The sequence below is a fragment of the Esox lucius genome, chromosome 21, assembly GCF_011004845.1.
Source record: "Esox lucius isolate fEsoLuc1 chromosome 21, fEsoLuc1.pri, whole genome shotgun sequence".
Classification (NCBI taxonomy): domain Eukaryota; kingdom Metazoa; phylum Chordata; class Actinopteri; order Esociformes; family Esocidae; genus Esox; species Esox lucius.
This window is the reverse complement of record NC_047589.1, coordinates 32,410,283-32,424,876: the sequence shown is the minus strand read 5'-3', so window position 1 is coordinate 32,424,876 and position 14,594 is coordinate 32,410,283. Positions and strand designations below refer to the sequence as shown.

At 39.4% G+C, this 14,594-nt stretch overlaps 1 protein-coding gene across 2 annotated transcripts in view; it reads right to left on the bottom strand.

Annotated features, from left to right (window-relative positions):
• smpx (small muscle protein X-linked) overlaps window positions 1–7,436 on the bottom strand; it is a 29,339-nt gene extending 21,903 nt beyond the window's left edge. The window contains exon 1 of one of the 2 annotated variants that reach the window (XM_029116072.2): window positions 6,438–7,436. The gene's annotated coding sequence lies outside the window, so the exon portion shown is untranslated. Of the gene's footprint in view, window positions 1–5,273; window positions 5,834–6,437 lie in introns of those variants that run through there. The other variant, XM_013131843.4, reaches the window with a different exon arrangement.
• Between the last annotated feature and the right edge of the window lie 7,158 nt (window positions 7,437–14,594).

Here is a 14,594-nt window from a genome sequence, read left to right as displayed (position 1 = left end):
CTCACTCGCTAATTGTTGCATGTACGTGCTGAGTTTCGTTTTGCTGTTATAACTTCAACCCCTTTGCTTTATATCAGTTTGTTCTTTGCATTCCGTGTTTGTTTTCATTAAATTAAACTATTATAATGCAAGTCAGCCTGCGTCTGGTTCCTCCACACTTCCACCTCGTTACACCCCTACCACTCACAAGTGGACAAGAACAAGCCATGTAGATTATGAAACAGCATTGATATTGTAAACACGTTTTACAGTTTTCTTTTTACCAAATTTAAAGATAATGGTGGTGTTAATACAGTCATTCATTAAACTGGCTAGAAAATCCAATCTTAAAAAAGTGATCCCAAACAAATTAAAAACAATCAAAGGAGATATTGGTTTGATATTGAATGTTTAAATGCCAGAAAACGGTTAAGACTTTCATCCAACCAAAAACCCTGTAAACCCGGAATCAATATAAATCATTAAAGGAGAAAAAAATCACTTTACATGACAAATCAGATTAACAAAATAGAAGAGTCAATCATTCAAAATAATATTTGAGAACTATGGAGGAAATTAGATAATTCTGGAAAAACACAAGACCTCCCTATAAACGATGGTGACAGTTGGAAACGACATTTTGAAAACCTCTATCCACCTTATTCCTAGCTCCCATGATACCTTGCGTGAATTATGGGTACGACTTCCCGAGCCGGCGATTGCCATGGTAACGGTCATAAACAGTCATTGCGAGCATTTGGGAAATAAAACATGTGGTAACACAGCCTGTTACACCTCAAAAGGGACAATGTGATTATACCTCTGCCTTCTACTATTGAGGGATGGGAGGACGACCTGAAAAAGTGTCCTCAGATAATGTACACTAGCGTATTTAGCTACTTTATCAACTCTGTTGCTACGGACAGTGAAGCTATGAATAACCTGAAAACTCTGAGTCAGTACCTCCACAGCAATAAAGTCGGTCGCGTTTTAATAAAGGAGGTGGGACACAACCTTGTCTACCTTAAAGCAGATATAGAGCCTATTCAGAGCCTTAAAGTCCCTCATCACTGGTCCTGGGTTTTAGTTTCATCGTTGGGTGAAATACAAACAGCTGGGTGCTCATGTGTTGCTGGACCAGGGCGATCTTGCAGCCATGCAGGTGCAATACTTTGGAAGGTAAAGTGTTGATTGTTTTGATAGTTACATTTTTTTCAATGTATTTTGTAACTAAAAACTATTTCATAATAGGCAATTTTCTAATGTAGGTTGAGAATATTTGGGTATGCGACATTAGCACTACCATTATTGGATTGTGCTACTAATACTATTTAGTTTTGATGATGTAGCCTATTTTAGCTTTAGTTTCTGAGGCTAGGCTATATATATATATAGATCTGGGAGAGTTTTTTTTTTTAACTAATGTTAGGCTACTATCTGGATTTTTTTCAACATACAGATAATCATAATAAACTATCTTTAGTTTAAAGCTGCCCTGCACTTCGTACCATGAACTAACTGAATTAATTGGTTGTCATCAACGTTACCAAACAAACACTACAATGCCGTGTCATCTCTACACCTCCAATCATAGCCTACCTGATGTTCTCCTGGCACTGCTGTCAATCCTTTTGAGGACCCGACGTCTCTTCTGTGGAGGTCTTTCAACCACAAAGTAGGATGCAGGTTTTCCTCCGTCAGCTTTTTGTCCACAAAATAAAAATAGCTCACATACAAGGTTTTGGGTGGTCTCTTCGTGGCTAGGTTTTTCAGACACTTTCTTTTGTATTCCTCATATGTTGGTAGGCGATGGAAACTTTACCGTTTGTCACAAGAACAATCCCTTTTTGTTGCGGGTGTGTGGTCAACACACTGTTGTTGAAGCCACAGATTTAGTTTAATCTGGTTGTTAGTACAGCCGCGAACAGCGCAAGTGGTACCAGAGCTCCGCAATGACATTTTATAAAAATAATAATGCCAACAAATGTTAAAACAAAAACCATTGTTAGTTAAATTATAGTTAACATTTCTTTAGAAAGAAACTCTGTCTTTCTGTATCACTCTAGCTGGGGCTAACACTAGGAGACGTCTCTTTCTGCTATCTGTATCACTCTAGCTGGGGCTAACACTAGGAGACGTCTCTTTCTGCTATCTCACCGGAAGTTGCACCCATAATCATTTCTACAGGAGCCACCCCGAGAATAAGGTGGATAAATTCACAGAAAAATTACTTATCCCAACCAGAAAACTGGTCATAAAACAATTAAAAGAGTTATAATTTACAATTATAGAAAAATTTAACAAAACTGGACAATAGCATTACATTATCCGAACTAGGGATGTCACGATACCAGAAAGTAGTCAATACCAATACCAGTAGTTCAATACAGTACAATACAGTAGTTTACATTTACTGAAATGGTGACAGACCATGATTCCAGAAATATTTATCTAAAATGCTAACGTTATATTTTGATGACAGATGACACAGGCTAAACGGTAAGAACAGTAAAATACTACTACGATGGTTAAATTACAGTAGCCTTTAGCTATTGCTAGTCTCGCGAGGCCATACCGCCAATCTTGTCTGGCTACCTTGGCATCCTAGCGACATTCTAGTTCTGGTTTAAGAGGTTAAGCCATTGCAAACATTATATGGAACATAGTTGGCTAGGCTACACAGCAATTCCAGCTCTCTTAAAAATAATGGTACAGTGTATTTCAGGATAAGGATATAACAAGGGTAAGACTTTGGATAAGTTGTTAATGTGATGTGAATTGAAACTCACTTACATTCTTTCAATAATTCTGCATGTCTGTCTTTGAGTTGGAAATGTTTCCGCCTTTAGTCTCAAAAGTTTGAAGGCACCATTTGCATACTGGTTTTTGCGAATTAATAACTCCCTGATCATCCGCCTCGAACACAAAGTACTTCTATACACGACTCTGACTATTTGTCTTTTGTAACAAAACTCCAAAAATGTTAAATCACTATCCAAAATGCTTACACTAACTATTGGCAAAATGAAATCAAATGTAATCAAAAATTTTAATGTTACCAAATTCTGAATAGAGATAAAGTTAGCACAACACCTTGTATTCATCAAAGAATATAAAAAAGAAACTCAGTGACAATAGCCTGGCTATAGAGACAGGACGGCATAAAAACATGGGTGATGAGAGAAAGATTATGATAACACTATGATTCAGGAGAAGTTGAAAATGAACAGCACTTACAACTCTACTGCTGTATGTATGAGTCAATTAGAGATATCTATTTCTTGAAAGTTATTGCTAGTTTTATGGAACTATCTGCTGAGGAGAAAATCTGCATTCTCTTGAATGAAAATATAAAAACAATAGACCCAGCAGCTGAATGTCATGACAAGAGATACAATAGCACCCAGAATGTAAATTTTGTATTATTATTTATGATTATTTATGTCCTTGATTGGTTCAGATCTTATCTAGATTGCTGGAGTTACTTTGTCACCATTGGTAATCATAAATCTGATAGGGTTGCGGAGTTCCCCAGGGATCAGTTCTCGGGCCGATTCTGTTCAATCTCTATATGCTACCTCTGGCCCAAATTTTACAGAACAATAACATTAACTACCACAGCTATGCTGATGATACTCAAATATAAATGGATCTCAAACCGTGTGACAACAGCTCAATAGCACATAAATACATCTGTCTACAGTTACAGTCTCTAATCAAACCAAGATAAAACAGAGATGAATGTGTTTGGCAACAAAAATAAAATAACAAGTATTAGTAAAGAGCTGGATACTCTGGCCCTTAAAACCAGGGATCAAGTGCTTAATCTTGGTGTTCTGATAGACTCAGACCTCACATTTAACAGTTATATCAAAGCGGTCACCAAAACAGCATTCTATCATCTTAAAAATATAGCCAGAATCAAAGGTTTGATGTCTCAAAAAGACCAAGAGAAGCTCATGCATGCTTTTATCTCTAGTAGGGTTGACTACTGTAATGGCCTTAACTGGACTCCCCAAACAGACTGTAAAACAGCTGCAGCTCATTCAGAATGTAAACCAGGACCAAGAGAACAGAGCACATCACTCCAGTTCTTAAATCTTTGCATTGGCTTCCAGTCAGTTACAGAACAGATTTTAAAGTGGTACTTTTAGTTTATAAATCTCTGAATGTTTTAGGAACCAAATACATTTCTGATATGTTTGAAGAATATAAACCAAGCAGGGCTCTTAGTTCCATGAACAGCTAGTAGAGCCCAGAGTCCAAACTAAACATGGAGAAGGTGCGTTTAGCAGTTATGCTGTACACAACTGGAATAAACTACCAGAAGATCTTAGACATGCCCCAAACGTATACATTTTTAAATTTAGGTTAAAAACACTTCTCTTTTCAAGTGCCTATGACTGAGCACTTAAACTTAACCACACTGTTTAGCCTTAAAGCTTTTATAGCTTCCTATATTTTTATCCCATTTTTATTCTTCTTATTATATTTTTTCTTATTATGATGTTGTTTTGATGTTTCCATTTGAGTATTTGTTTTTATGCTATTGTATTTTTATCTTTTTTCTTTTTTCTTTGTAAAGCACATTCAATTGCTTTTATGTATGAATTGTGCTATATAAATAAACTTGCTTGCTATGTTTATTCTCTGTAGAATTATCAATATTATTTGGTATACTGTATTTATTTATTTTAATTGTGCTTTTATAGTTTCATTGTATTTATTTATGTACTGTATCACTATTGCTACCAAAACATGTTTGCTTTGGCAACCGTGGCAACCATCCACTCATGCCAATAAAACACATATTGAATAGAATTGAATTGGAGGGCAAAGACAGAAGAGACGGAGGAGACAGAGAGAGAAAGGAAGACAGAGAGAGAGAGCAAGACAGATCGAGGAGACAGAAAAAGGACGACAGAGAGAAAGAGGACAGTGAACGAGGAGACAGAGACAGAGGAGACAGAGAGAAAGAAGAGACAGAAGAAACAGAAGAGACAGGGTGAGTGGAAGACAGAGAGAGGAGACAGAGACAGAACGAGGATACAGAGGAGACAGACAGGAGACAGAGGAGAACTAGTAGACATTTGTGCAACATTTGTAACAATATCAAAACAGCTCTGAGATGTTACAAAGTTTCTACAAACGTTCTAATGATAAACTTTATTTGATTGTTATTGTTCTTCTGGCATGCCAACATTTTTGTGATGTAAAGGTGGGGTTTCCATATATGTGAATGTTTCTGTAGATACCATACAAACATTAAGATTGACAAATGTACAGTCTCTTACCTGTTGAAGTCACTTCTCACGTTTGATACTAGCTCCCCTTTTTTACCTCTCCCATTCTCTCTCTCTCTCTCTCTCTCTGTCTCTCTTGCTCTCTCTCTCGCTCTCTCTCTCGCTCCGACTGTCTCTCTCTCTGTACTTCTCTTTCTCTCACTCCTGTCTTTTTCTCTACCAGTGCCAGTAGGATTCTTTCCATATCTGGGATTTGTTCTTACTATAAATAGCAGTGAGACAGGGGACCTGCTTTCTGTCCGCACACACTCGTACATACACACACTGATACACACATACCATCAGCACACACAGTCTCAAATTCCTATCAATGTGAGGACTGAGAAATATTATATTTACCCTAATCGTAACCTTAAAACTTACTGCAAAAATCTAATTTTAACCCTAACCGTAACCTTGAATCTAACAGCTAATGACTAACCCAAACTTCCCCAAAAAGACCTCACTTAAATGGTGTAACCCTGACTTTAATAGTCCTTAGTAATAATTCAAGTAGACACACACACAAACACACACTCACACCATTAACACATTCTACACACAGAAACACTGACACCTTCAGCACTCACTACACACACACACACTCATACTGTCAACACATCCTTCACACACACTCACACCATTAGCACATGCACACAAACTCACAACATCAACACACACTACACACACCCACACCATCAACACACACTACACACACCCACACCATCAACACACACTACACACACCCACACCATCAACACACACTACACACACCCACACCATCAACACACACTACACACACCCACACCATCAACACACACACACCATCAACACAAACACACCCACACCATCAACACACACACACCATCAACACAAACACACACACCCACACCATCAACACAAACACACACACCCACACCATCAACACACACACACCATCAACACAAACACACACACCCACTACATACACAAAAATGAATGTGCACATGTGCCCAGACACAGTGCTCAGGATGACAGAGTAAAGGACACACCATACTCAGATTTTTGCTAAATATAAACTGCCCTATTTTTACTGACTTACACACACCCGACCCAAAGAGATGTGGTGTCCCTGGCAGAGTATGTGTGAGAGGGATGGGGGTTGTGTGTGATCTGGGTGTGTGGCAGGTCTCGTACCTCCTGCCATTTTCCATGTCAAGGTTTTTTTAGGTTCTTTCCAGTAGACTGGCCTGATTCCACTTTGCAGGATTGGCTCTCAAACACAATCCAGGGATCATAAAATTCTGAGGACATTGAAGAAAAGGAATGACAGGCTACAATATTACACATTAATTACAGTTTTTGTTCATTGCTTGAACACTATAGACACATGCTTAAACCAAAGTAACATAACTTGAAGTTGTTGTTACTATACCTTAAACAAAGTGTAACCATACCTTAAACAAAAGCGCTGCTTTGCACTTTAGTTGCAATTCTGTAACACACTTGCTCCTTTCTGCAACACACTTGCTCCTAGACACTTCACACTATTTCATACATAAGACACTTAGTTCAAAAATGAAATCTCAGGATACCATTGGGAAAACACATCTATTCAAAATACAACACACATTGGTTAATTGAAAAGACATAGACACACACCTAAAATACTTACTTACTGAACACCAGCCAGCTACAAAAAGGCCTCAGTTAAGCCATTCTGAGAACTTTGCAAGCATGGAGCCAGGGAGAGCTAGAGGCAGAGGAAGACAGAAAGAGAGAGGAGGACGTGGTAGCAAAAACAGATGACAGGGACGTAATATAATTGGCCAAAAGGCAATTGTGCACGTCCTGGGGCAGTGCAGGGGAAATATCACATTGTGTGCTGCCATAGGTCTTCGAGGGCTACTGCACCATCATGCCAAACTGGGTCCCTATAATGCGCAACACATAATCACACTTCAAGATGCACTTCAAGATGCAGTTGTACAGGATTTGTTGTTTTCTGGGATAATGTTAGTTTCCATCAGGCTGCTCTGGTCCAGAACCGGTTCACCAACCATGATCAATTTAAAGTTGTGTACTTGCCCCCTTACTCGCCATTTCTGAATCATATAGAGGAATTTTTTTCCACTTGGAGATGTCATGTATATGACTGCCAACCACATGCCTGTATGCCTCTTCTGCAGGCAATGGAACAGGCCAAGGGAGACTTTGGAGTTGAGGTCAATCCAGGGATGGATTCGGCACACAAGGGGATATTTTCCCCGATGCTTAGCGAGAGAAGACATTGCTTGTGATTATTGAGATCCTGTGGCCAGACCCCAACAGACGGCAGGAGTCTAGTGTGTTGCTGCTGATCTGAAACTGTATTCATATGATGCAAGTGGGTATCATTTTGACAAAGGATTGTTAGATTTTGATAGCAGAGTTTCAATTTGACATAGATGTGAATGGTTTATTTCCCAGTGTTGTGTTTTATTTGCTTGTGTGTAGAGTTTTGACACAATGAGCCAAGTTTTGCAAAACGTGTTCAAGCAATGGGCAAAAACTGTATTAACATTAGACCTTGAGACACAATGAACAAAACCTGAAATGAATGTACCTTATCATACACCAATTCTGCACAAATACAAACACAATTCCCACTTTTCACAAATTTTGCAGTTCTAAACTACACTTTTTGCCAATGAATGTCAAATGCAAGATGCAGCCTAACTATTTTCTTTACAGTATAAAAGGCTTATTTAATTTTTTCAATTGTTTGTTTTGTTTGAAGTCCATCTATGTGCTGAGATGTATACAGTATTTCAGTATAAAAATGAAAAAATGCAAAAGGCCTACTGATAAGCTTATCATAGCAGGGTTTTCCCCTCATCATAGTTTTTTCCACTGAGCACATCAGTGTTCAGTTAGTTGTTAGTGTTAGTTGTGTGTGTCATTGATATAATTTCATTTTGCGAAGACAACATTGTTTTGAATGCAGTGTTTGCTGTAGAGTTTTGAGAAAATGAGCCATGCTTTCAGAAAACGTGTAAAGAATTGAGGCAAACTGTATTATGAATTTCTTTGGGGTTGTTTCATTTCACTTTCTGTTTTATTTCTAATTTCTAATGAATTGTAATCTACTATTTCTAATTATTTACAGAGTTGGGGAGTAACTGATTACAAGTAATTACAAAAAAACTGTAACTGTAATCTGTTACGTTACCAAAGAAATATTTACCAAAAGAAATAATCGGATTACAGATACTTTAGAAAAAAATTATAATTACTTTGGATTACTTCAATTGAAAAAGAATAGGTGTGCAAAATAATTATGATACATTGCATGTTTGATTTTATTATTTCATGTTTTAAAAACATTGTTATTTGAACCAAAATAAGAATTGCGCGCCTCAGTTGTGTGTGATCGTCATGCGCGCAAAGGTGGGCTGGAATAACCAGTTTACTGATGGCTGAAGCCTAGTTTAATTTTCTCCGGTTTTGGTTGGTTGGATGTCTGGTAAAAACAGATTAGGCTATATCTACGATAATTTTAGCCGAGCTGTATACAATGTTATTTAGTTATCTACTGGGACGCATTTTTCTCAGAACAATGATAGGCGATAGGCCTGGTGTTATATCTCTTTCAAATGTTTATTTGTCAAATGGGAGTCCTTCATGTGTTTTTTTGGCAAACTCTATGCAGGCTTTCATATGTCTTGCACAGAGGAGAGGCTTCCGTCGGGCCACTCTGCCATAAAGCCCCGACTGGTGGAGGGCTGCAGTGATAGTTGACTTTGTGGAACTTTCTCCCATCTCCCTACTGCATCTCTGGAGCTCAGCCACAGTGATCTTTGGGTTCTTCTTTACCTCTCTCATCAAGGCTTTTCTCCCACGATTGCTCAGTTTGGCTAGACGGCCAGGTCTAGGAAGAGTTCTGGTCGTCCCAAACTTCTTCCATTTAAGGATTATGGAGGCCACTGTGCTCGTAGGAACCTTGAGTGCTGCAGACATTCTTTTGCAACCTTGGCCAGATCTGTCTCTGAGCTCCTTGGGCTGTTCCTTCGACCATATGATTCACTGTGATGCACTGTGAGCTGTAAGGTCTTATATAGACAGGTGTGTGCCTTTCCTAATCAAGTCCAATCAGTTTAATTAAACACAGCAGGACTCCAATGAAGGAGTAGAACCATCTCAAGGAGGATCAGAAGAAATGGACCGCATGTGAGTTAAATATGAGTGTCACAGCAAAGGGTCTGAATACTTATGACCATGTGATATTTCAGTTTTTCTTTTTAATAAATTTGCAAAAATGTCTACATTTCTGGGTTTTTTTGTCAAGATGGGGTGCTGAGTGTACATTAATGAGAAATAAAATGAACTTTTTTGATTTTAGCAAATGGCTGCAATGAAACAAAGAGTGAAAAATGTAAAGGGGTCTGAATACTTTCCGTACCCACTGTATATAACACTGTACATAGCAGCAGAGGGTACAGCTGGCTCTACAATCAGGTAAAAACAAGACTATAATTACACTAGCATCTTGTCTTAATGAAACTGCATTTGTCTGAACGTGTGCCCTTTACTGAAATCCAATACTGTACAGCTTTTCTGAAATTACATGTATATGGCAGTTTTGTTTATTTCACTATTAAGCTATTGACATTTCATTGTGCTTTTTATCTTCTGATAAACGTCTGACTGAAAAGAATGTCAAGCCGAGGGCACGGCTGGCTCTACAATCAGGTAAAAATAAGACAATAGTTGCAGTAGTATGTTGTCTTCATGAAACATTCATGAAGACCATTTAAGTACAATATCTGATTACTGTATTGCAGGAGCCATAAGGAAGAATCTTTCCAACCGGGATGCCACTGATGAGGCTGTCCAGAACCAGGTCTCCAGGTACCAGAAAGGGGCAGCTGACCGTGCAGGTGGGAGATGTCGCAGCGGTACAAGGGACCTGCCATGAATATGAATGACATCTCCAGCACAACCAAAATTGCTGCTAAGCTGCAGTACTGTAGCCTATTCCTTATATATATATGTTTTTACTGCTGCTATGTACAGTGTTATATATATGATTGCATTATCCTCTTAATATATTTATAGCTCTGTGTGAATGTTCTTAATTCTGACTGTAGTTGTAGTGTTATGCCACCATTCATAAGCTTATTGCACTGACGTTGGCGGCCGCTGGCCAGACGCTTTGCACAAACGCTCGGCGGCCGCAGCAGCAAAAAGCTAGTGGGCCGCCGGTGGGTGATTATAAATGTGGACAGGTAACGTAACTTTAATGGATTACATTTAAAAAGTAACCTACCCAACCCTGATTATTTATGTATACTGGTGCTATCTGATGTCATGATAAAAAATACAGCTCCGGAAAATATTAAGAGACACTGCACCTTTTTCTTTCCTTTCCAAAAAAGTCGAAAAGGAAGGTTTTGAGTGAGGAACAGCAGGGTTAAAATTATGAGACCACTGCAAATTGAATGATGTTGTTCTTGCAGCATTCCTCCTCCTCCTCCAAACACAGCGAGTTGAGTTGATGCCAAAGCGCTTGATTTTGGTCTCATCTGACCACAACACTTTCACCCAGTTCTCCTCTGAATCATTCAGATGTTCATTGGTAAACTTCAGACAGGCCTGTACATGTGCTTTCTTGAGCAGGGGGACCTTGCAGGCACTGCAGGATTTCAGTCATTCGCGGCTTAGTATGTTACCAATTGTTTTCTTGGTGACTATGATCTCAGCTGCCTTGAGATCATTGACAAGATCCTCCCGTGTAGTTCTGGGGTGATTCCTCACCGTTCTCATGGTCATCACAACTCCACGAGGTGAGATCTTGCATGGAGCCCCAGACCGAGGGAGATTGACAGTTCTTTTGTGTTTCTTCCATTTGCGAATAATCGCACCAACTGTTGTAACCTTCTCACCAAGCTGCTTGGCGATGGTCTTGTAGCCCATTCCAGCCTTGTGTAGGTCTACAATCTTGTCCCTGAGATCCTTGGACAGCCCCTTGGCCTTGGCCATGGTGGAGAGTTTGGAATCTGATTGATCGCTTCTGTGGACAGGTGTCTTTCATTTAGGTAATGCTGAGATTAGGAGCACTCCCTTTAAGAGTGTGCTCCTAATCTCAGCTCGTTACTTGTATAAAAGACACCTGGGAGCCAGAAATCTTTCTGATTGAGAGGGGATCAAACAATGATTTCACTCATTAAAATCCAAATCAATTGATAAAAATGTTGACATGCGTTTTTCTGGATTTTTTTGTTGTTATTCTGTATCTCACTGTTCAAATAAACATACCATTAAAATTATAGACTCATCATTTCTTTGTCAGTGGGCAAACATACAAAATCAGCAGGGGATAAAATATTTTTTCCCTCACTGTATGCTTGATAATTTGCAGCTGTTATGACAGTATCTTGTGTAGTATTTTATGTGGTATTTTGTGTCGATATATCAATCTTGATGTATTCATATATGTAATAGTATCCATTTATCACGTGATACTAGCAATCAGAAATGGTTGAAGAAACAAAGGTGTGTTTTACAGTTTTTCTCAATTGTTTTGGCTCACTTCTCAAATGAGAATAATTTTTTCCCAAACAATAATTTCAAATCTCTGAACAAGTAGTTTCTTGCTCACAACTGATTCGAATTTTTACATTAATTTAAGCAAATTGCATGTGTTTTGGCACAAGTATGCGAAAGAGTAAGTACAATTGCCTACAATAAGCAATGCAAAATGATCCATTCAATTATCAAAATCTGTCAGACATACATGTATATTCCATAAATATCTATGACATGGAGTGTTTGTGATATCTGCTATATTTGCATATTACCAGTCATGTGACATAGTAATGAAATGTGAATCGCCAGGACATTTTCCCCTCTGTGCTTCGCAAGGGGAAACAGAAGTGATGTTGATGAAAATCTCTTGCCAGACCAACAAGAGGGACAGGATGTCTACCAGGAAGTGTGATACACACCAGCATTCAGCTAGACAAAAATGTAGAACAAAACTGAAATGTATAACAAATATCTCCAGGGTTGATTGACAAACACAACTCATACCCTGGGATGTCAATGACAGAAAGTGTAGTTTAATTCCAACAGGCATAAATCAGGCAGGCAGAGTTCGGTACACAAGATATCTGAATGGCAAAATACAAGTTCACAATCCAGAGGGGCAAAACGCAGGGAAAATAGAAGTCAGGCGTAAGGAAATCCAACAGGCAAAAATTCAAAATAAAAGGCTAATACAGAGTCGGAAAAGGTCAAAATGGGTCGGTACACTTAACATCGATCAGAACTGCGATATGGAGATAACCTGGCTTATTATGTCATAGCGATTACAAACAATGACTCACAAGGAAGCATATAAACAACCATACTCTAATACAAAGGTAACAAGGGAGACAGATGTTCAGAATTCTGGTGATTTGGATCTCAATCAATCAATCAAATTTATTTATAAAGCCCTTTTTACAACAGCAGTTGTCACAAAGTGCTTTACAGAGACACCGGCCTTAAACCCCAAGGAGCAATTTCAGTGGCTAGGAAAAACTTTAGGAAGAAACCTAGAGAGGACCCAGGCTCAGAGGAGTGACCAGTCCTCTTCTGGCTGTGCCGGGTGAGATATTAAGAGTCCAATTAGAATAATAAATACATTTCTCTGGGCTAAATCCAGATTCTATTTGATTCTAGACTAGGTCAAAAGTATGACCAGGTGGACAAGGACAGGGACAGCAACGGGCCCCCCAAACCAGGTACTCTGCAGGTGTGGACCAGGACCTCATCTCCTCCTAAACTTTTAAACTGGAGGAGACTGAGAAAAGTTAGAAAGTGCATTCCTCTTATCCCCCAGCACAATAATATAGCTGCGTAACACCTTGGAACTGAGACGGGGGGGTCCGGCGACACTGTGGCCCTACCCGGGGGAGGCCCCGGACAAGGCCCAACAAGCAGGAATCAATCCACCCACATTGCCAGGCATCAACCAAATGGCCACCCACCAACCGCAAACCCCCTGAAAGAGTGCTGAGTATTGCCAGCAGTGTACAGCCCAATTGCACAAGTGCGCAACAGAGAGACAACAACAAGCCAGTGACTCTTCCCCCAAAAGGTATTGGAGGGAGGGCATCCCAGTGGCGACGAGAGCCCACCTGGCAAGACAGCAAGGGTGGACAGTATCAAGCCTACTGGTCACCTTCACGCCCCCGGGCCAGGCTACACCTAAGTACAAACCGTGCTCTAGAGATGGGTTTTGCACTGAGTTTGCACTGAGTTTGCATTTCTAACCTTAATTGGCAGATCATTCCACAGTAGTGGAGCTCTATGAGAAAAGGCCCTGCCGCCAGCTGTTTGTTTAGAAATTCTAGGTACAATTAAAAGGCCTGCATCTTGCGATTGTAGGTTATGTGTAGGTATGTATGGCTGAATCTTTTCAGCAAGGTAAGTAGGAGCAAGTCCATGTATTGATTTATAGATTAACAGTAAAACCTTAAAATCAGGCCTAACCCTAACAGGTAGCCAGTGTAAGGACGCTAGGACAGGAGTAATGTGTTCAAATTTTTTGGTTCTAGTTAGGATTCTAGCAGCCGTGTGCAGCACTAATTGAAGTTTATTTATTCATTTGTCTGGATAACCAGAGAGAAGAGCATTGCAGTAATCTAGTCTAGAAGAAACGAAAGTATGGATAAATTTTTCTGCATCAGTTTTTGATAGAAATTTTTGCAATGTTTCGAAGATGAAAATAAGCAACTCTTGAGACATATTTTACATGTTCTTCAAAGGAGAGGTCAGGGTCAAGGGTAACACCAAGGTTTTTTACAGTTTTTTGGGATACGACCATGCAGCTGTCGAGGTTCACAGTGAGATCTGCTAACAACGCTCTTTGTTTCTTGGGTCCTAAAACAAGCATTTCTGTTTTCCTTGAGTTTAAGAGCAATAAACTCTCTGTCATCCACTTCCTAATATCTGAAATGCATGCTTCCAAAGTAGCTAATTTAGGGGCTTCTCCATGCTTCATTGAAATATATAACTGTGTGTCATCAGCGTAACAGTGAAAGTTTACATTGTGATTTCGGATTACATCGCCCAGAGGGAGCATATACACTCACCTAAAGGATTATTAGGAACACCTGTTCAATTTTTCATTAATGCAATTATCTAATCAACCAATCACATGGTAGTTGCTTCAATGCATTTAGGGGTGTGGTCCTGGTCAAGACAATCTCCTGAACTCCAAACTGAATGTCAGAATGGGAAAGAAAGGTGATTTAAGCAATTTTGAGCGTGGCATGGTTGTTGGTGCCAGACGGGCCGGTCTGAGTATTTCACAATCTGCTCAGTTAC